Consider the following 21,561-nt stretch of genomic DNA (forward strand, 5'->3'; position numbering starts at 1 on the left):
GCTATTGTTTACCTAGACTGTTTTACCTATGACTACCGGTAACTTACTAACCGACTAATCCCTTACTTAACAAACTGCATTACTTTGGTGTTAGGCTGTTGCACACGACAGTGAGTGGAAACTTCAGTCATTTGCATTTGCCATGATAAAAACTGACACCAGGCACTGATGCCTGCACCCAACAGTGAAAATTATAATAAAAGAGATGTTGAACTTTAAAGTCTGTAATGTTGGTCTGGCTCATCTACCAAAATTAATTAGAAATAAATCATTATAAATCATAAATAATTGTAAATATTTTCAAAATACGTTCATAGCAGACGTTAATGCATACTATTAATTTAGATCAATTAAGTATGTTAATTCATTTTTTTTTAATTGCTTGACAGCCCAAATATTTATATATCTGCTCCACAGTGAGAATATTGTTTGGTCCATGCATTTCATACAAAACTTCAGACTGCATCATTCTCATTAAGGCCCTAAAAAAACGTACAATGGTAGCAGTGTGTGTCCGTCTAAAATATTGCAAAGCACTTTGTATTTAAGCAAATGACTACATGCAAATGTAAACAGGAGATTTATTTTAGCCCAAACTGAGTTATTTCCTTAAGCCTGACACAGACCCTCACATTCTTCTAGAAGAGAGCCCACAATGGCCCTCATCTGATACAGAGCTTTTTTTTTTTTTTATGCCTGAAATACAATGCTAATCTTGCTGCTGAAACAGGCCTGACTGAACACAACCCTGGCAAAAAAAGAACACCCATAGTGTTAAAACATACATACACGCCGCTAGTGTTAGAATACACACTTAATTGACACATAGAGACATTGTTAGAACACATACTCATAAATGTAAAGCAAACAACAACACACCCAGTGTTAAAACACACACATGAGAGTGAGAGAGAGAGAGAGAGAGAGAGAGAGAGAAAGATGTTTATGAAACTTTGCAGTGAGGCCTTGAGTGCATTTCTCAAGAAGGAGAAACACAATGGCCCTAAAGGTGCAGTAAGTGTGTGTGTGTGTGTGTGTGTGTGTGTGTGTGTGTGTGTGTGTGTGTGTGTGTGTGTGTGTGTGTGTGTGTGAGCGTGTGTGTGTTGCGGGTGGGGGTGGGGGGGCTCTATGTTGGATAAAGGCGATGAGTGAAGGCCTAAATCCATTTTCCCACCACACGGAAAACACTTCCTCTCAGGAAGCAGGAGAAATAGAACCTGGAAGTTTACTTAGATTTGCTGCGCCGTGTTGTCGCACGCTTCCTGCCCGAGCGATGGAAGGGAGGAAGAGGAGGAGAAGGATGAACTGGCCGTGGCGAAGAAAGGAGCCAGAGGAAGGATTGGGAGTGGAAGAAAGTGAGAGAGAGAGAAAGAGAGGCGGAGATGTAGATGTAGGCCAGTCTTCTGCATCCCCCACTACACCAGCTGTAAGGTGGCACGAATAAGAGAGGGAGGGGGGTGGGAGGGTGTTTACAGACGAAGGATGCTCATTGTTTCTTAATTCCTGTGTTTGGGGGCCTGTTTTTGTCCCCCCAAACAAAAGCCTATTCTGCCGAGAGGGATATCGTCAAGTCATTGTGTTATAATCTTTATGATCTCTCTGGCTCTGAAGTTCTGCATACATTTTTGTGTGTCAGCTGACAAGTCGGGCTTGAAAAACTGATAAAAAGGGGTCAGAAACGGCTTGCATTGAAATATCGTTTTTCGGTTGCAAGCGAACAGACAGAGGCAGCCACTTTGGCTGCACGGGGATTCTTGACAAGATTTGATAAGCATTCCAACAATGCCATTCATCTAAGGAGATTAGACCTCGTACAGATTAAGCATTTTATAGCAGGACAACACTGGCTGAACCAGCAATGATGAAACCGTGTAGCTTTTATTAAAGAACAACAGAATGAGTTTTTTCCACAAAAGATGGCAGTAACTAAATCACTGAGGATATGAGGACCGAAACAAAGTGCCCCACAACACTCATCCACTACTCACTCAACGCTAAGCAATAAAATTCCCAGTAATCTCCACCTTTTCCTCCACCTCCTACCCTCCTAGCACGGCTCCATGTCTCTAAAGGGATAACACATTCAGTAGCACATCATTTCAGCTCCGGATACATATTAACGAAAAAAAAAAACTATTTTCCATATTTACCTTAAACATTGTTTTCATCGTTCTTGTGTGGATGGGGCCCTAACTCTGGGTTCATTAATGCTGTGTGAGTGCTTAATTCTTTGTTCTTCCTTGAGAGGTTGTCCCTAAGGGAGGTGGTTTGGTGTTCTATATCAGTGGTTCATAACTGGTGGGTTGGGACCCAAAAGTGGGTCGTGGAACCGTTCTGGGTGGGTCGCGGAGCTTGTGGTTTAAAAAAAAAAAATCGATTTAAAATGCTACCTTTATCAGATCTAATATTAGACTTTTATTTTAACAGACTTTATTCGTAGTCAATGTCAATCATTACCATGGACATAGAAAATGTTTATGTGACAGGTCATGTTAGACATAATTTTAGCGGTAAACGCAAGTAGGTTGCAAGTAGGCTAGGATAGGCCTATGGATGCGTGTGAATTGAGGAGAAAATAGAATAGAAACCCCAGTGTGTGGTGTGTGGTGTGAATTGCTGGCACATGAGAGCATGAAACCATCAAAACTAAAATGCCACATGGAAACAAGGCACCCCTGTCAAAGCCAAACCTGTTGAGTAGCCTACTTTGAAAGGTGACATCAGGAGTTATAGACTTCACAAATGTAATGCAAACATCTGCATGTTCCAAACAAGAAGGTCCACAGGCACTTTGTGTCTTACCTAGCTCACCATATCCGTTGGCTTGAACGCTAAAAAAATATATGAGTCGCGACTTTATGAACATGGGAAATTGTGGGTCCCAAAGCCAGACCAGTAAAGAACCACTGCTCTATATGATTTGAAATGTAGTATTGACCATGTGATCCATGAATGAGTGACACGATCTTATCACAAACAAAATGCAAAGCAGCTGTGTGTGTTTGTTGGTGTGTGTGTATGTATGTCCTCTTCCTGTAATCTTTATGACACCAAACCAGACGGACCAAAAAAATAACTGCCATTTTCTTGTCCCTGTAATCTGTTCATCTACTGTGTCAGTGTGTGTGTGTGTGTGTGTGTGTGTAAGAGTGGGCAGCTGGCTCTTTGATGTGTGTGTGTGTGTTTTGGTTTGAGTGTGTGTCACCTGGACAGAGGTAAGAGCAGAGGTGGTTTGAACAGGTGAAGAAGTCGAAAGGTCACCTACAATCTATGCACGAGGATGACGTGTCGGAATAAGGGAGATTGCTGCGAAGGATGACATCACATAAAATACACAAACAGGACTGCTATAGTCATCAAAGCATAAGCAGACATGTACACATGAACATGCATTTCCACACACACATATATATATATATAGACACACCATTACGCCCACATAGAAGTCTGTTATTGCCATACATGACATACAGAAACACAATCAGTCAGCAGCAGAAAAAAACATTGTACACAGTCACACACACACACACACACACACGCACGCACAAATGCGCGCGCACTCACGCACAAACAGACACACACACACCATATTCTATATTTATACTAGTACCTTTGCAGGCCACCAAAACAGGAACTGCATTTTAATTACACCACATTTTAGGAAAATCAAACAGCCGGAAAGATTGACATGTGTTGTTGTTATTGTGACGGTCTGAGGCTTCACATACGCTCTGTTGCTGTTCGTTTGCACCCCCCCCCCCTGTTTCTCTGTCTTTCACTGTCTGTTTTGTCTTTGATGTATCACGACCCCCCTGTTTTTTAACGCACGAGTCATTTTTTAAAAAACCAAAACATGCTACGCTTCAGGGAAGTTACCCCTCCCTCCATACATGTCATTTTTTGAAGTGGGTTGGCTAAAAATATAACACTGCTGTTGTCCCACAATAGTTTCCTTCCAGGAGGACTTCCCTAAGATCTTCCCATACCCCCCCGACACACACACACACTCCCCCTTGCCGTGCTTCCTTCGGAGGTGTTTCATTCATCTACTTGTTATTTCATTCATCTCTCAACCTTCATCGCCTCCCCCTACCCCCTCCTCTGGTGGCCTGCTGTCTAAGAGGATGTTTTCAAGAACGTCATTCACATCCTGATGGACAGCTGGTTAATAGGGCACTGTTTACATGCACACGGGTGACGTGTGTGTGCAGACTCTGGTGCGTTTTCTCTCTCTCTCTCTCGTGCTCCGTGTGTTTGTGTGTGTGTGTGTGTATGAAGGGGTAGTTGTGTGCAAGTAACACTTTTAATTGATTTGTCAAAACATTGGAATCTCTTATTGCTTGGGCGTGAATCTATGCATGTGTGTGTGTGTGTTTGTGTGTGTAATTGGGTGGCCTGGCTAAGTGCCATATGAAGCAAACCCACTTGTCCCCCACACACACACACACACACAAACAGAGATAGAGACAAAGAAGGGGGGAAGACAAAGAGATAGACACAGCGCATTCTGTATCGTCTTCTCCAGCCAATGTATGAACTCTGGACATTAAATGAGAGGTGAAATAAAAACACCCCACTGAACGGAGCAGGTGAATCCAGTGGCCCTCACTGTCACACGCATGGGAGCAACAGGTGCAAGCCTGGCTTTGATTGGACGATTCGTTTCAGGGCCATTTCATTGTGCTATTTTTTCCCCTTCATCACGGCCCAGATGGCTTCCCTGAGTCTGGTTCCCAAAGCCCTCTTACTTTTTGGACATGGTGGATCGGACAGATGGTCAAGTTCAGTGTCGCATGACAGACTGAGACTGCACAGGCCTGAGAGACTTCACTTCCTGCCAGTGAGAGAGCTTACTTCCTGTGGGTCCTGCAAAACAATGGTGGGAAAAAGCGATGCGGAGGGGTTGGAGCCATTTTCACACGTCCACACCAGCCTGGGGATCAGTCATCACCTGGTGTCCACGTACAAATGCCCATCAACAAGATAAACGAAAATATGACAGACGAGTCAGAGATCAAGCCAACACCCGCACAAAATCCATGCAATTCAGATTGCTTAGACAACGTTTTTTTCCAACAAGCATAGCTTTAGCAAAGAATCCAGTATTGCACCATTGTGACTAACCTTGCACCATTGTCTGATCAATGAAGCATTATAGACCAGTGTTTCCCATACATTGACTTATTTGTGGCGGCCCACCACAATATCAACATTGACCACCACACAATGATTTTCCTGATTGTACCAAATTGGGCTTAAATCTGGTTAGAATCATAACCGCGCTGCAGTAATTTGTTAAAAACTGTTGCATTCGAGTTAATTCTGCAAACCTACCACCACAAATAGAATTAAATTCTGTGGGAAACACTGTATAGAGTGTGCTAACTAGCTAACAGACGGCAAACACCAACACCAACAGTTGTCTCTCACTGACAAAAGCCACATTGCAAATTGCCCACAGTAGACAACACTGTGAAAGCCGAAACTTTTCATGCATATTTGTTTTTTGCAGGATTTCTGACCCAGAGTACAAAATGATGAAGTGAATTTAATTCTTTCCTGACTGAACGAATTGGGCAAAATGACTTCTTTACTAAATGATATTTGCAGTGGCAGACAAGAAAGAGTTAATAGCCAGCTAGGAATGGCCTATTTGCTTATCTCTTCTTCAAATCACTAGAGGCCTATGGGGGGGGGGTCAGTTAGCCTTACAGAGATAAAGCCTACTCTATAAATGGTAAAAGCTCCATGTTGCTTTAGGAATATTCGATGGCAACAAATATTAATACATTCAAGAAAGAGAGCTCGTCGCACTGTGTCAGTGACATGGCGTAATATGCTTAGATAAACCTAATGCTTAGAAAACCAGCAACTCTAATCCACTCTAAAGCACTCTTATTCTCTTTCCCTAATCTCACCCATCAACTTCAGACCACAATATAATAACACTCCCATCACTAGATCCCTCATGACGCAGTAGTTATAAAAGCAAGGGCTTCATGGTGTGTTTCTGTGGTTTGTGGTTGTGTATAAGACTAGTGGTACTTCACTTTGATACCTCTATCTCTGTCTCTCATTTCTCTCTCTCTCTGTCTGTCTTTTGCTCTCTCTTTTTCCAAACATCTATCTTTACTCTGCTATGGTCTTGGCAAACACGTGCTTCAAACAATGCTTTTCCCCTCATATCCAGGGCTCTGTATTCTAATGGGAAGTAAACACACACATGGGTTCCCATCATTTGATCCTAGTGGACGCTATATCACACACACACACTCACACACACAGAGAGAAAGAGAGAGAGAGAAAAACAGACATGCACACACACACAAACACACACAGTCAAATCCTCACCCGCTCTGGGAAAAACTACAGTCTGAATAATTACTAAGTGTCTGGAAGCACAGAACACACCTATGAGTGAAGACCTTTTTTCTAGTTTTGCAACATACAATTATACCCTTAAGGGCTTTAAGTGCAGTGGAACTTTTAGTGTTGAAACCTTAACCTTTATGGCCTCGCTGGCTGTGTTTTGTTTGTTTTTTGAGATCTTACTAATGTTGCTCGCTACCCCTCAGTTCAGTCTTCCTCCACCTCTGCCCCTTCTCCTCTGTATAGAGTGAAAGGAGATCTATGGATCTGTGTGTGTGTGTATGTCTTCGTGCATTCTATGGGAAATGTGTGTTGGGGTAGGGGGGTGCCCATACGCGTGTGGTCGTTCTCTGGTGTGTTAGTGTGACTGTGATTATGTGCATGATGTGAGAACAAGCTGCTGACGTATTATACTCTTTTCTGTGGCATATTGCTCAATGCCAAACTCCAAAAAGCAGATTATGTAAGAGGCCAGTCAGGTTTTAAATGATTACAATAGCTATCAAATAAATATCAAATAGATTATGCTTTTCTCTTATGTATTTAGAATCTGTTAATGTTTTTCCAAAAGAAATCCCCAAAAAAGATGGATTATGGAAGGTTGGTGGGTTCATCTTTTTATTGTCTTATTTGTGATTTGTAAATGTTCACACAAATACAGTTTCTCTAACAGTTCTGTAAAAAGACTTTTCCACATTCTCTCAGTGTTGGCTTTCAGAAAGTGGTAATGTTTCCCAGACCATAGGACAGAGAAGAGACAGTTGTTGGGGTGACTGGGATGATTTTCTTTACTCTGGACTGACATCTCCTGATGTACATTTCCTGAATGTTGGGTAGTGCACACCTGGTGGAACAATCATCTGATCTCACTACTCTTGTTAGGGCTTTATGGTATTGCTGAGTGCTGTTGCATACCAGGCTGTTATATCTCCAGTCAAATTTCCACAAAAATCTAATAGGAAGTCACTTGATTTCATTTTGCCACATAAATGCCACACTTCTTCACCACTTATTCTCAGTTCTTCAAACTCGCTCTTTACATGTGCAAACTCATTACATTACTGAACACCATCCAATCATTGCCTATGAATACACACACGCCAAACTGTTCCCCCTTCCAACGCACACAAACACAGACACAGACACAGACACAGACACACACACACACACAAAAACAGTAATTTCTGTCTTTGGAAAAATCAGCCTTTTGTATTTGGTTTCTGTCCAACTATGTGATGATTGTTGTAGTTTGCTTAGTTTCTTTTTGTGTGTGTGTGCTGTAAAATACTGTATTCATAACAGCAACATTTCTATCTGCAGGTGACTTTCACTCTTGTATGGAAATATACATATATACAGTGAAGTGCATGAAAGAGAGAATAGCTTTATATTTTGAGCAACAGTGTATACATGATTTATCAAAAATGTAATATTGTAACAAAAAATGTATTGAATGCTGTTTCATTTTGCAAGAGATACTTGGTATTTTGCATTTTGCGTGACCAACTATTGGATTTGTGTGTAGAGACTTTTGAGAAAAAGACATAGAGCTTTGAAAATGTCTGTAAGCAGTTATGAAAAAAACTGCTCATTTGTAGATTGACAACCATTAGCTATTTATTTTGTCATCTCATGGCAACATGTTTTGCTTTTGATAAGTTCTGAACACCACGTTTTACCAGTTTTTTTCACTTCATTCATCACTGCTCTGTACTAAAAAAATCATATTATTTCAGGAACAAGTTCTGTATATTGTGTGTCCGTGCCTGTTTTGTTATACACATATACTGTGATAAATTTGGCCTCAGGACATCTCAACTGTCACACTGTTGTCTTTCCACAGAGTCTACAGATGAGTCAGAGAAAGTACTTTTACCTCGTTACCCTTCGCCACCCCTCAGGTTGTTTATGAGCATCAGGTGCAGACTGAAACCATGGCGATTGTGAAAGCCATAAGTCTGGTTGGCTCACTCCCCACCCGCGTTGCACTAACACGATAAAGTGTGTGTGTGTGTGTGTGTGTGTGTGTGTGTGTGTGTGTGTGTTGCGCTAACACGATAAAGTGTGTGTGTGTGTGTGTGTGTGTGAGTGTGTGTGTGTGTGTGTGTGTGTGTGTGTTGCGCTAACACGTTAATACAGAGACAGGTGAATCAGGATCAACCTGACAAACATTATGACATTCCCCTTTTGTTTGGGTTTTTTCCTCTTGTCTGGCGCCCATGGGACGGGTATTTGCCTAGACACACTGTCGTGGGGTACCAGGTATGAGTGAGTGTGTAGGTTGGAGGGGGATGGGGTCTGAGGATGACTCATACGCCTTCAGCTGTATGCATGTTTACACCACTGGATTAGCATGACATTTCTCTGGGTTCACCTCCAGCATCTTGTCAGACACATTGTAAATAAAGCCTGCTTTGGAGCACAAGATAGCATTCACTGGAAAGATCACACCTCGCCATTCAGGATTCAAACCACAGAAAACATATCTACATAACATGAAATGCTCAAGAATCCAAAACATATACACACAGTAACACACACACACAATGTACACTCATCAACACTCTAGGAACCATACCACTGGTATTGTTATAAACATTGGGCAATAACCCCTACGGTCATCAAACATGTTCTGAATGCCTTTTTAAAAAATCCGATATCGCATGGCACAGTCCACCTTACCGTGATCACAGAGTTCATAGTTTACCCACCTCTTATTTTACCACTACACCCATGCACGCACACACACACACACACACACACACACACACACACACACACACACACACACACACACACACACACACACACAAACTTTTACCACCAAGTAACTTATGAAACTTCCAACTTGCTTGAGACAGTTTATGAAATACATAAATCTGGCTGTAGCATGGTGCAAGAGATGAATTGCAAAATGCCCCACACCCATATCATCAGGTCTCTGAAAGAAGCACTACCTGCATGTTATGTCTTGACTATATGGAATGTGAGAATTAAGCGAGTATGGTAATAGTGTGTGATAATAAACACTGAATTATGTGCTGACAGATAAATTCACCTAAAAGGAAATATTATTCTATGGGATTTTCCAGGAAGAACTACTTAAAGAGATGGTGGACAGTGCTGAGACATAAAAGTATATTACTAACAATGATGGAAAAGCATGAATGGTACAGAATATCAGCATTCAAAACATTGATTTGTAACATTGACAGCTTACTATAATGTTTAAGCAACATTACAGTCTTATGATATTTTCATAACGTGTAATAACAATGATATAATGTGAAGAACAACTGTTGGATCACTACTTGACACTTTTGCTCCTATCAGCCAATCACAGCGATTTCGATTCAGACAGTGTTCAGAAACTGAAAAATGGCGCCTTCAGGTCAGAGTGTAAGTAGGAGGCACCACACACACATCTCTCTCTCTCTCTCTCTCTCCCTCTCTACCTCTCTCTCCCCCTCTCTCTCCCTCTATGTCTCTCTCTCTCTCTCTATGTGTGTCTGTGTGTGTGTGTCTGAGAGTGAGAGAGAGGTTTTGGGTTTTATGAGATTCTGTTGAATAAGATTTGAGGAATGAGGTTCCTGATGGTTACCTTTGCCAACACCGCCCTCTCCTGGTGCTATATAATGCTTAACTGGTAAATTAACTTCAATTTACAGCTGCTGCACAATAACACACACACACACACACACACACACACACACACACACACACACACACACACACACACACACACACACTACCGTTCAAAAGTTTGGGGTCACTTAGAAATGTCCTTTTTCGTTTTTATCATTAATGTTGTAAATGACGTTAAGATATGGCGGATCTTTGCAATATCTACATTGCCCACTATCGGCAACCATTCATCCAATGTTCCAAAGGCACATTCTGTTTTCTAATCTGATATCATTTCAAAAGGGCTAACTGAGAAAACATTGGAGAACCCTTCAATTACGTAAGCACATAATGTAAAAAAAAACACAATGGAAATTTTCCATGGAAAGTGACCCCAAACTTATGAACGGTAGGCTAGTGTGTGTGTGTGTGTGTGTGTGTGTGTATTCCTAGTTTTCTATAAAGTTCAACCTGCATAGGTCCAATTGATGGTCTTATTTCAGTAGGCTGGGCTACAACTTAAAATTGGCCAACTTTAAAATAGGACCTCATGTGAGGTATAGGCCCTATACCAAGAGGCTGATGTTGCATTGAACCACTGTGTGGCTGTTGCGATACAGAATAGCTACCAATAATTAGGTATATCTTTTGAAATTGCGAGGTTTTTATTTATTTAAGGAGCATAGTCCATATGATAGCCTAGGCCTATGCAAAATGACAATGTAGCCCGGGCCTAATAGCCTAAATCATTTTGTCCGTTTTGATATAGCCTAGGCTAATCTAGGCCTACAACACTAAGTGTGTTCACAGAACAATAAGAAAAGACATTTAATAATACAAGCAAAACAAAATAATAATAATAAGAAAATACATTTTATTCGTAAAACAAGTTTAAAAACCACATAACTTTCAGTGTCACGCCGGCGGGACGGTTACCCCCTCCCCCACCTCCCCCCAACATTCTAAATCAATTGTATGCACCATATTGCTATGTAGCAACCATGCACAATCGGTATAGTGCTTTACATTCTTAGATTAATCTTATTATGTCTCAATTAAATTTGATCCAAAATGCCCCCCTCCCCCCTCCCGCTTTTGGTGCTACCCTGACTTCTGGCTGCAGTGTAGCTGCAGCACAATAAGTAGATGCAACATATTGGGTACTGAAATATTCACAAGAATCCATAGAAATTGAATCTTCATGTTGTGTTATCCAATATTAGTTGTACAGATGTAATCATTCCATATTTAGTGTAGTCATTCCATATCAGAACCCCTGAAGTATAATCCAAATACAAGCATGAAACCTCAAAGTGTTACCTTTTGAGACCAGGATTATGCTTCTACACAAAGGGGTTCATGTGCAGTAAGCATTTGATTGTCAGTATGCATTTTGGATAACAAAAAGTCCTATAGGGAGTATCCATAGGCATTTTACAAAACACATGGGCATACCTTGGCAAATAATAGTCTAAAGCACTCATATTTTCATTCTATATTGATCTACTTTTGCACACAACTTCACAAGACCTGGTGCTAGGGCTCAGTTGTGTTTCTAAGGAATATCAAGAGACCTAGAGGGCTGAAATGTGGTCAGTTTAGAGATGCTTGTAATCCGGCAGAAAGAAAAAAACTATAATCTAGCCTCTGTAACTCTTTGTGAGTACATCACACATTTATTTTGACTCTTTCCTACGAAAACTAGAGGTTCTCAGCTTTCTACAGAGGTCCAACATTTGATGGTAGGCCCCAGAAGAGGTGGAAACTTGTAAATAGGCACAGTGCAATTTCAGGCAAAAACTTGAAATCCTTTTTGAGAGTTATGCTGTTAAAAAAAACGTCGGGGGTTCCGTAGAAAAACGGTAATCCCACGATAGGCTACGTCACGCGCACTCCCTCGCGTGGGGGATGCCTTTGACACTGACCTACCGGTTTATCGAGGTGAAATGTATTGAACTCTTCGGAACAGGCCATTTAGTGAAGAATTAGCCTAGCCTACACCACTCACTACATCCATCGTTGGAATCTACTATGCAGTTTAGCCTACTTAATTGCAGAATACATGGGTTTGACTTAATCGTAGAAGACATGGTTTCGTGTAGCCTATGCACTGTCGCACGAAAGGATTATTGAGACGGAGCGTTGAAAAGTAAGTAAGTGGCAACAATGTATTTCTCCAACGCGTTCTGGCGATACAGTTACAGGTTAGACTGTTACATATTTTTATTAAGTCTGTTTTCTTGGAATTGTTGTGTCAAATTGAATGCATATCCTAGCCCATGATGTTGGCTAATTGCGTTGTGCCTCACGACTTTGTAGACAAGATGGCTGCAGATAACTGCACGTTCTGGTTCAATATAAGAGATCACGGCAGGTCTAAATTAAATGATCACGGAGCTTCGTTTAATCAGCAGTTTATCTGCATCGTATTTCAGCTTTTGTACAGTTCAAGATCTGTCTCGTCAGGCCTTTTTGCATTGTTTGGTAACATTGATATTCGTCCGTTGTGGCTTGCAGTGCATTTGTTCGCCATTGACCTCTATCAGAAAGGACTTTAGCCTACCTCTCCCGGCTACATGGTAGCTAGGCCTTTGTGGCATTAACGAAGTAAACGAATTAATTAACATTGAAATTAGTTGACTAGGCTACTTAAAATGTAGGCTGATGTTTAACTTTTGTGTAGTTTGTGTTTGTTCTTATTACATTTCCTGTAGCCTATCAATAAGCTACAAGTTGCAGGCTGTGACCTTGTCACATGTAGGTCTGTACGCGTGTTCTTAACAGTCAAAAAGTCTATGGGTTTCATCAGGCCTTTTCCACAGGTGTATAAAATCAAGCACCTACATTATGAATGCAGACTGCATGGTGCTTGATTAATACTGTGGAAAAGGGAAACCAATGAATAGGCCTATGAAGCCATTTCGATTGAGAGTTGCCCTACCTACGTAGCCTCTCACTTTGACAGCGTTTTCACAAACGTTTCATAATGCACCCCCCCCCCCCCCCCCCCCCCCCCCACGTAAGGCCTACGTCTTAATTGCTGCATGTTTTTTTTTTTTTTTTACAGAGACCAAAAAGCCTATCCAAGTGTTTATAGGCCTAGTCTGCCATTTATAACTTAATTGTAGCCTACATAGAATGTCACTGTAATGCCCTTTTCACTACTGGGAGGACTTGTCCAGGTCAGAGCCATAAATCAATCTAATTAGGCTACACACGGTTTTCGGCCAGGTGCAGTCGGCCAACCTTTTTAGTGCTTTTAAGGACAATGGACTAGTTGCACAAAAGGCTCCCGGTGAGCTTGTTTGTTTCCTGTGGAGCCAGGTGTGTTTGAACCTGCCGCTTTGGATGCAATTAATGTCTATACGTCTATCTTTATCGTAACGTGCAGATTCACTAGGTGCAACACCTAACGGAGTCCGTGTAGACACTAATTCAGAATACCTGCAGGTTCAAACACACCTGGATCCACAGGAAATAAATGAGCTCACCGAGAGCCTTTCAACAGCACATTACATTTATAAAGCACTTTCGTGCAACTAGTCAAATTTAGGAAGCAAAGAGGTTTGGTTTGCTTTTTTGTAGGCGAACTAGAGGTCTATATCATCCATATCATAAGCAACCCTAGGCCTAACATCAAACATCCTTGATCGCTGTAGATGCTTCAACTCTCTCTGATAACATGCTGGGGCAGTCAAACTTAAACTATTTTCTGAAGTTGTCCAATTAGTGACTCAGTCGAGGTGCGAAAATGGTCGTTTACCTCGTTCAAAACTTTGTTCGGTTTAGCCAACATGAGAATATGCACACGTGTCCTAGTTGTGATATGGTGTTCTGCCACTTGGTGGAGTAGCCTAAAGCTTAACAATCTTTGGCTTTACATTTTGGCTACCTGTTAAATAAAAAAAATAGCCTTAGCCTAGCGTCTTTTGTATTGAACACCGTGCGCATTTTGTAACCTGATATTTAGTGCAAATCCACAGACATGAAGAGGTTTATAAATGTGGTATGGTGTTTTCCAAATTCTCGAGTTTGATTGGACGATGCGAAATGTTATGGTAATGCCCTCCCCTGCAGACGTGGTGAACATGGAATAGCCCGTGTATTAATCATTTTGCAGTGATCAAGTCGTTAGAGAATGTAAAGCACAATGTTAAGTTTTTTAATAGTTATGTACCGTGGATTTTGGAAATGTTTGATTGTGCCACCCGTCCTCATGAAATTTAGAGCGGAAAACCATAGACTTTGCCCTAGTGGTTATTCGGTATCGCTTCTCGGCCTTTTGGCTAAGATCAAGTGTAGTATCTGTTCTTATCAGTTTAATATCTGATACGTCCCCTACCCGGGGACCATATATTAAATTGATTTTTGGAACAGGGAGATGGAATAGGGGCTTGCTCCGTCCACTCCACGCATCGACCTGGTATTGCAGTACCTCCAGGAACGGTGCACTCCCCTCGGGGAAAAAGTCTTGTTGAAATGTAAGTCATTTTAGTAGAGTGAACGTAGTGGTGGATATTGTGTTTGCGGTGTGATTTGTTGTATGGAGCGAAAGATAAAAGTCGACATCAGTCGTACATCTCAAATTAACTATTGTAATACGAGGTTACGTTTCAAGAGTGAACTATTTATTGGCCAGTCGGAATGCTGAAAGGGTTGCAGCGGGAATTGTTTTGGAGCTACCGAGTAGAAGAACATTGGTAGTCATATGGTCATACTAAAACTTGCACTAAAGCAAGTAGGTCTAGGCTACTTATTTACCTTTAAGTTATAGGCCATAGTGCAAATCTATGCTACCTTACGTCAGGTTTCATTGTCAATGAGTGGTTTTTGTTGTTAATTTAGGGGTTTTATTCTCTGTAGTAACTTTCATTTTTTTCCCAACATGCCCAGCTGTCCTGACCTAACATTATGGAATAGCCCTCAGCAATAATGCTCCCTCCACGTCAGGCTTGAGGGTTGAGATGGGGATTATATATTGAGTTACAAGTTGATACAACAGAAAAAGTGAACTGTGACCATTCAGTATTTTGGTGGTAGCCAGTGAAGCACCTTCTACAATGCTGTGATTGGGGTGCACAAATTGCCCGACCCAAGCTTGATGCTATATATCTGGTGACTGCACACTGTTCTGCTACCATGTAGAATACTTCTACTACAATTGGCTTTGGCAAAAGATGATGACCTGAAAAACAGCTGTTACTTGACAACAGAATATCTTGCCAATAGACTTGTTATGGTTGATGTTACTGAATGAAATCCTGTTTGCAACATTCAGTAGAGTATAGGCAATCATCAAATGATTAATGGAGACTTATGGAGGAAAATATAAATGTTTGTGTCAGGCTGCAACAAACATGTTCTTTTATTTGATTAATGTGATCCAAATTATCTATGACTTGGAATAATTTGAAGGGCTGTGTATCTTGCTCTCGAATAAAGTGGTAGGTAAATCCGTCCCTCAGTAGCCACTTTGAAACTTACTTACCACTTTGGGTAAACTCTTGGCAAAACCGAGTCAAGGAAAGAAGTGATGATGTCTGTTAGTCAATTTATGGCCTTTTATGTGAATATTACACACACATACATACATACACTGCCGTTTAAAAGTTTGGGGTCACTTAGACATTTCTAGTCCACTCCATTATAGACAGAATATCCGCTGAGATCAGTTGCATTTTCTGTTTTTAATCAGGCCAGCAGTTTTCAGATTACATTATGTGCTTACATAATTACAAAAGGGTTCTCCAATGTTTTCTCAGTTAGCCTTTTAAAATGATATCCGATTAGAAAACAGAATTGCATTAAAGATCAGCCATTTCTTTCTACAACAGTCATTTACAACATTAATGATGAAAACAAGGACATTTCTAAGTGACTCCAAACTTTTGAATGGTAGTGTATATCAGAATTAATCAATCAAGATCCAGAAGCAATGTCTACCATTACTGAAAATTACTGCATCTTTTTTATGGGTCTTCGTCCCCAAGCTTCTCCTTCCCATCCATTGTAAATGCTACGAACCCCAGTGGCTCATGAATAACATGGGGAGGTAGCGCCTCCATCCAGCTAGAGGCTCTTAGCCTAGAAATCTAGACGCACCCTAGCGGCAGCAAATTACATTTGCTTCCAGGGCTAGTCTAGCAACTCTCCATTGGCTTGTGATCTCGAAAAATTAAACTTCTATTAGGTCAATCAAATCGAGTCGTTAGGCGGGCTTAACATGATGATTGATGGCAGAGTTGCAACGGTTTGGCTTGAATTCCCTGCTACTTGAAAACAAAGAAGATAAATGTTGCTGTTGGCCAATAGTGTAACACGAGTTAAGCTTGTTTTAAGTTGGCAAAAGTTTGAACTAGCCAACTAGCTCCGCTGGTGAGAACGCATGGGACTCAGCGCTGTCCTATTGCGTGCAGAGGGCATTTGAAAGACAACCCGCCCCTCGGACTGAGCACTGCGAACGGTGAGTGCCCAGACCCTACATTTTAATGTGGGTCTGGCTCGTCAGGCTAAGAGGCTCTGGGTTTAGGGCCCATGTCAGGGAGGCAATTAGTGGAGCTGTACTGCTGATCAGTATCCAATCAGAAATTCAGGGCAAAGTGCACCATTCCTGTCATAGTACAGGAAAGATTTAGAATTGACAATTAGCTGTTAATTTCAGTTTCACGTTGGTGTTATCTTTTGGGTTAAATTGTTATTTGTCCCAGTAGACCCTGATCAGTTGGGTGTTGTTAAATATCAAGCCTGTTTATCTGGATGTGCAGATCCCATTTAGGGACACAACTGAGTATTAAATAGTACAGGATACTAAAAGTATACACTGTTCAAATCTGAGACACAATTGAATGCATTAATGTGGGTTTAACACCTTGTGCTTTGTAAGTGCCTTTATTAACCCAGTATAGCCTATAAGGGTAAACCACCATAAGAACAGTAGGCCTAGGGGTTACGTTTTTATCAACTGAAGTTCCCCAACGGCTCTGGTGCGCATATGGTCGTTGTGCTCTTTCAAAACTTTATTCGATTTCCTGTATGCATTTGTCCTAGTTGTGATGTGGTGTGCTGCCACTTGGTGGAGTAAAGTTTTACATTTACCTGTGAAGTTTAAAACAAGTTAGTCCTATAGCAGCGTATTTGTATTGAACGCCGCGCGCATTTTGTAACCTGATATTCGGTACTCCACTGACATGAAGATGAGTAGCCAGCCTATATCTCGAATATGATTGGACGATACGAAATGTAGGTAGGCTAATTGTCTCCCCTGCAGAGGTGATGAACATAGAATGGCCCGTGTATTAATCATTTTTGCGGTGATCAAGTCGTTAGAGAATGTAAAGCACAATCTTTTAAGTTTGTTAGCGAAGTACCGTGGATTTTGAAAATGTTTGATTGTGCCACCCGTCCTCATGAAAGTTAGAGCGGAGAATCATAGACGTTGCCCTAGCGGTTGTTCGGTATCGCTTCTCGGCCTTTTGGCTAAGATCAAGTGTAGTATCTGTTCTTATCAGTTTAATATCTGATACGTCCCCTACCCGGGGACCATATATTAAATTGATTTTTGGAACAGGGAGATGGAATAGGGGCTTGCTCCGTCCACTCCACGCATCGACCTGGTATTGCAGTACCTCCAGGAACGGTGCACTCCCCTCGGGGAAATATGCATGTGGAAATTAAACTTTAACATCGTTGTTGTAATCGTAGGTGAATATGATGATGGTTTTATCTCTCTCGAAAGTTATGTAAAGCGATGTTTTCTGAAGTATTTTTAGACTTCTATATTCTCCTGAACAGTTTGCTGACTCAATAAGAATTGGCCCTACTCAAGTTACAGTGGTATGTTTTGGAAAGACTTCTCTGGATGGACTCACAATAAGTAATTTAGAAAAAATGCAATGTTATGAACCTGTGTTGTGAATAGTTCGTGATCATTCGGCTAGTAGATGACATAGGAGCTGTAAAAGGACTGCGTTTAATGTTTCTGCCATGTCAAACCAATAAATGAAATCTGAAAATCTAAGCGTAGTTGTTCAGGAGGACCAGAGATCGGATCTGTGAATTGTGCCAGTCGGAATCTTAAAAGGGTTGCACCGGAAACTTTCGGCGCTAACCGAGTAGAATTTTAAAACCTAATAACAAGTAAAACCTAATAACAAGTATTTGAGACTTTAACGTCACACAATTCAAAAATATGCAACTGCAAATTTCAATGTATAACTGAATATATCTAAAAACCTGTTACACTATTTTGAATATTTCTTGATTGTAGGCTACAAAGGCGGGACATTTAAATGATTCTATGAATGATTCCACCGTTACCAGTCTTCTAGCTGTTTTCCTGGCAGGCTATCTCATGGACGTAAAACGTTGGCATTGTAGCAACAGACAGTATGACAGTAGCCCTATGTCTTGATTAAACGTTGTTAAACATTTGTGTTGTAATCCCATTCGATGTATATTGTACCAACTGAAGGTGAATGTAAGTAAATGCAACGACAATGCAGTCTGGTTCCATGATGCATCACGATGAATAGAAACTAAAATTTATCTTTGAAATGTAATGTAGCGAAATGACTTATTTCTACACCATCTTGTTGACCAGTGTTGGAACATTAGACGTACAAACCACATGTTTAATTAAAGAAAATCTACCGTAGCTACCCTTAAGGTGAAACGTATAGCATTGAATGAGGTCTTACGAGACGACTCCAAGAAAGCATACTTACCTGGCAGGGACGATACCATGATCAAGAAGGTGGTTCATCTACGGCGAGGTCCTGCCATTGCACTTCGGCGGGTACTGACCTGTATGAATTCCCCAAATGTGGGAATCTCAACTGCACAATTTATGGTAGTGGGGGACTGCGTTCGCGCTCTCCCCTGATTCAGATGTAAAAAGTAATATGCTGGTCATTTCTAGAGCCTTATATTGCCCTAGGTCTTATCTAATGTTGCAAATGCAGAGACTATCACTGTGAAGTTTACATAATTACGAGTAGATTTAGGCTACTGGTATTTGGAACTTGAACCTAAATGGGAGCATTATGGGGTTTTTTATATTATGCTGAAATAATATAACTATTTTTCATGTTAGGTATGGCTATGACTATGATGGAGTATTAGTATAGTATAAGTATATATACTCTTTTGATCCCGTGAGGGAAATTTGGTCTCTGCATTCATCCCAATCTGTGAATTTATGAAACACACACTGCACACAGTGTGAAAATTGGCTGAATTTAAAAGCAAATAAACACAAAACAATACTCCAGTAACCTTTGTGTCAAATAGTATGGCATTATGTTTTGTTTGGAAAATCAAAAAATGGTCGCACTCCAAAATCGTTTTTTTTTTTTTGCTAATTTATTTTCACATAGTAGCAGGGTTGACAAACGTTTCGGCCTTGCGGCCTTCATCATTATGTTTTGTATGACACACCCTTTTTCCGGAATCCATTTGTGCCATGGAGAGGACCTGGCTGCAGTTAGTCCTGCACGTTGCTGGCATGTGCAAGAGTCGTGCGGTGGGAAGCTCTCCAGGAGGAAGTGGAGCCTGAGACGTTTAAAGTGCAAAGACCATATGGCTCGTTCAACTTCAGACAGTGCTGCGCAGATCTGGCATGACGTGATGCGTGCCGGGTTGAACACAATGCATGCTGTTTAGAAATTATGTCCAACTTCCTCTGGTGGGAAGTTTGTTTGTGTGGAAGGATGTTTTCCATGGTTCTTCCTTATGCTAGAATGTGCGAATAATTTCAAAAATCGAAGGGATTGTTTCTGGATGGCACTGCAAACTTATTATTCTGTGAATTTATGCAGACCTATGACACAAACATATAGGAAACACTTAATACTGAATGTACAGTTAAGAACAAAATTATTTTCATACCCCTGGCAAATATTGATGGTATGTTGATTTTCTCTTGACCAATATGTTTGTTCTGACTGAAAATGGGAAGATGATGTGAAAGGCATGCTTGACAGTTTCCTGAATGAAGTGAACCCGACTCTGGGTGAGTAGAATACATCTGCTCACATTGGGTGTAAGAAGTAGCCTTGCATCACCAGAACCGACTTGAGCTCAGAGCAATAAATGGGCTATTTATTTAAAACATTAAAATGGTTCAGCAGTTAATTTGAATGAAACACTCTTCCAATTTGTTTAGCTTCAGAAGGACGAATGAAAAGGAAGAGAAAGAGACAGCGTTGAGGCCAGAGGCTGGAGACAGGAAGGAGGAGGCCGAGTGGGAGGCCTGTTTCTGGAGTGCCACACAGAACCACAAAGGCTCCGTCCCCAGGAGGAGGTTTCGGAGGTGAAGACACAGCAGCAGACGGCTGACAAGGACGAGACCATCAATAAAATCCATACCAGAAGTCAGACATCTGGTGATCTTCAGTTTCTCCCCAATTTATTTCTCAAATATAATTCTGCAGCCTAATGATTTGGGCCAGATAGGAACGTATGATCCCCCTATATTTTTATTTGTTTTATAAAAAGTAAATAGTACCTGAAATATCCCACCCAATCAGAGAGAGAGAGAGAGAGAGAGAGAAAAAAAATATAAGAAATAAATAACAACTGCTGGATTGGCCTACAGGGCCCTGTTCAGACTATAACAAAACCTGTGTTATATGATTAGAGGCCCTATATCTGAGGGACTTCATTCAGACATGAAACACCCCATATTATTTGACTGATTCATTCAGTTATCAGGGGTGACTAATATAACCCAGGTTATATGATTGAGGGCCCCTATTAAGACATATTACATAACATAACCGGTGTTATTTGACTGAGGGGCCCCATGATACCAGGGTGGAGAACATAGCAGTAACTTAAGGCAGAGGCTTGGGCTTCAGGGCCCAGTAGGCCTGCTCAGCACATATGCACCCGTTCACGCTCGGTGTCTTCCAAAGTGGATTGTGTACTGTGTGTTGTGAATGCAAATACTTCATGATAAAAGCAGTGGCGTGTGTGCCGCAAGGAGTAAGTACCTTTTAAATTATAAATGTTCTCGAGTAGGAGTGAAAAGCTGTTCGCATTAAACCTACACCTATGCACAGAAAAAAAGGTTACCCCTCCAGCGACTCAAAATAGGCTACAGGCAATACACATTCTGCTGACCGTGCCACACCAATGTGCTGACAAGGGCATTAACAACTCAGCGAACACACAATACAAATACACTAGCTACGGGTGCTACTGTATGTCACCTGTGAATGGAAGAATGCATCAATCAGATTTTAAGTTGATCTGGCCCTTTGAAGAGGCCAACTCCACTTTCAACTTGCTGATAGCAGTCCACCTAAGGCTGGAACAAGTGTAGCTTATATTCCATTTCCAGAGTGACCGTCACCCATATGGTGTTGTAACAAATTAAATGACCTATTACCAATTCAGTCAATAAAAAAAGTCTAGCAGCTAATTACAGATTGGTGAAGTGTTACAAATGTTGAATATTCTTAGAGTTTTCAGGCTGTAAATGGATCCCGACAAAATGTAAAATTTATGAACATAACTAAAAATTTACAACATAACTAGTATCAAGCCTGAGAAACTGCCTCCTACTAC

The 21,561-nt window shown here is 41.1% G+C and overlaps 1 long non-coding RNA gene and 3 other non-coding genes across 4 annotated transcripts; all 4 read left to right on the forward strand.

Annotated features, from left to right (window-relative positions):
* The first annotated feature begins 11,906 nt into the window (after positions 1-11,906).
* LOC121696841 lies at positions 11,907-20,367 on the forward strand. Its single transcript, XR_006026326.1, has 2 exons — positions 11,907-12,142; positions 20,156-20,367. It is a non-coding gene; the product is annotated as an uncharacterized LOC121696841 (long non-coding RNA).
* On the forward strand, positions 14,260-14,450 carry LOC121697967. The gene has a single exon (XR_006026643.1). It is a non-coding gene; the product is annotated as a U2 spliceosomal RNA (small nuclear RNA).
* Positions 17,450-17,640, forward strand: LOC121697968. Its single transcript, XR_006026644.1, has one exon. It is a non-coding gene; the product is annotated as a U2 spliceosomal RNA (small nuclear RNA).
* On the forward strand, positions 18,709-18,873 carry LOC121697962. Its single transcript, XR_006026640.1, has one exon. It is a non-coding gene; the product is annotated as a U1 spliceosomal RNA (small nuclear RNA).
* Positions 20,368-21,561: the final 1,194 nt, after the last annotated feature.

This window comes from Alosa sapidissima, chromosome 22 (assembly GCF_018492685.1).
Source record: "Alosa sapidissima isolate fAloSap1 chromosome 22, fAloSap1.pri, whole genome shotgun sequence".
NCBI classification, from domain to species: domain Eukaryota; kingdom Metazoa; phylum Chordata; class Actinopteri; order Clupeiformes; family Clupeidae; genus Alosa; species Alosa sapidissima.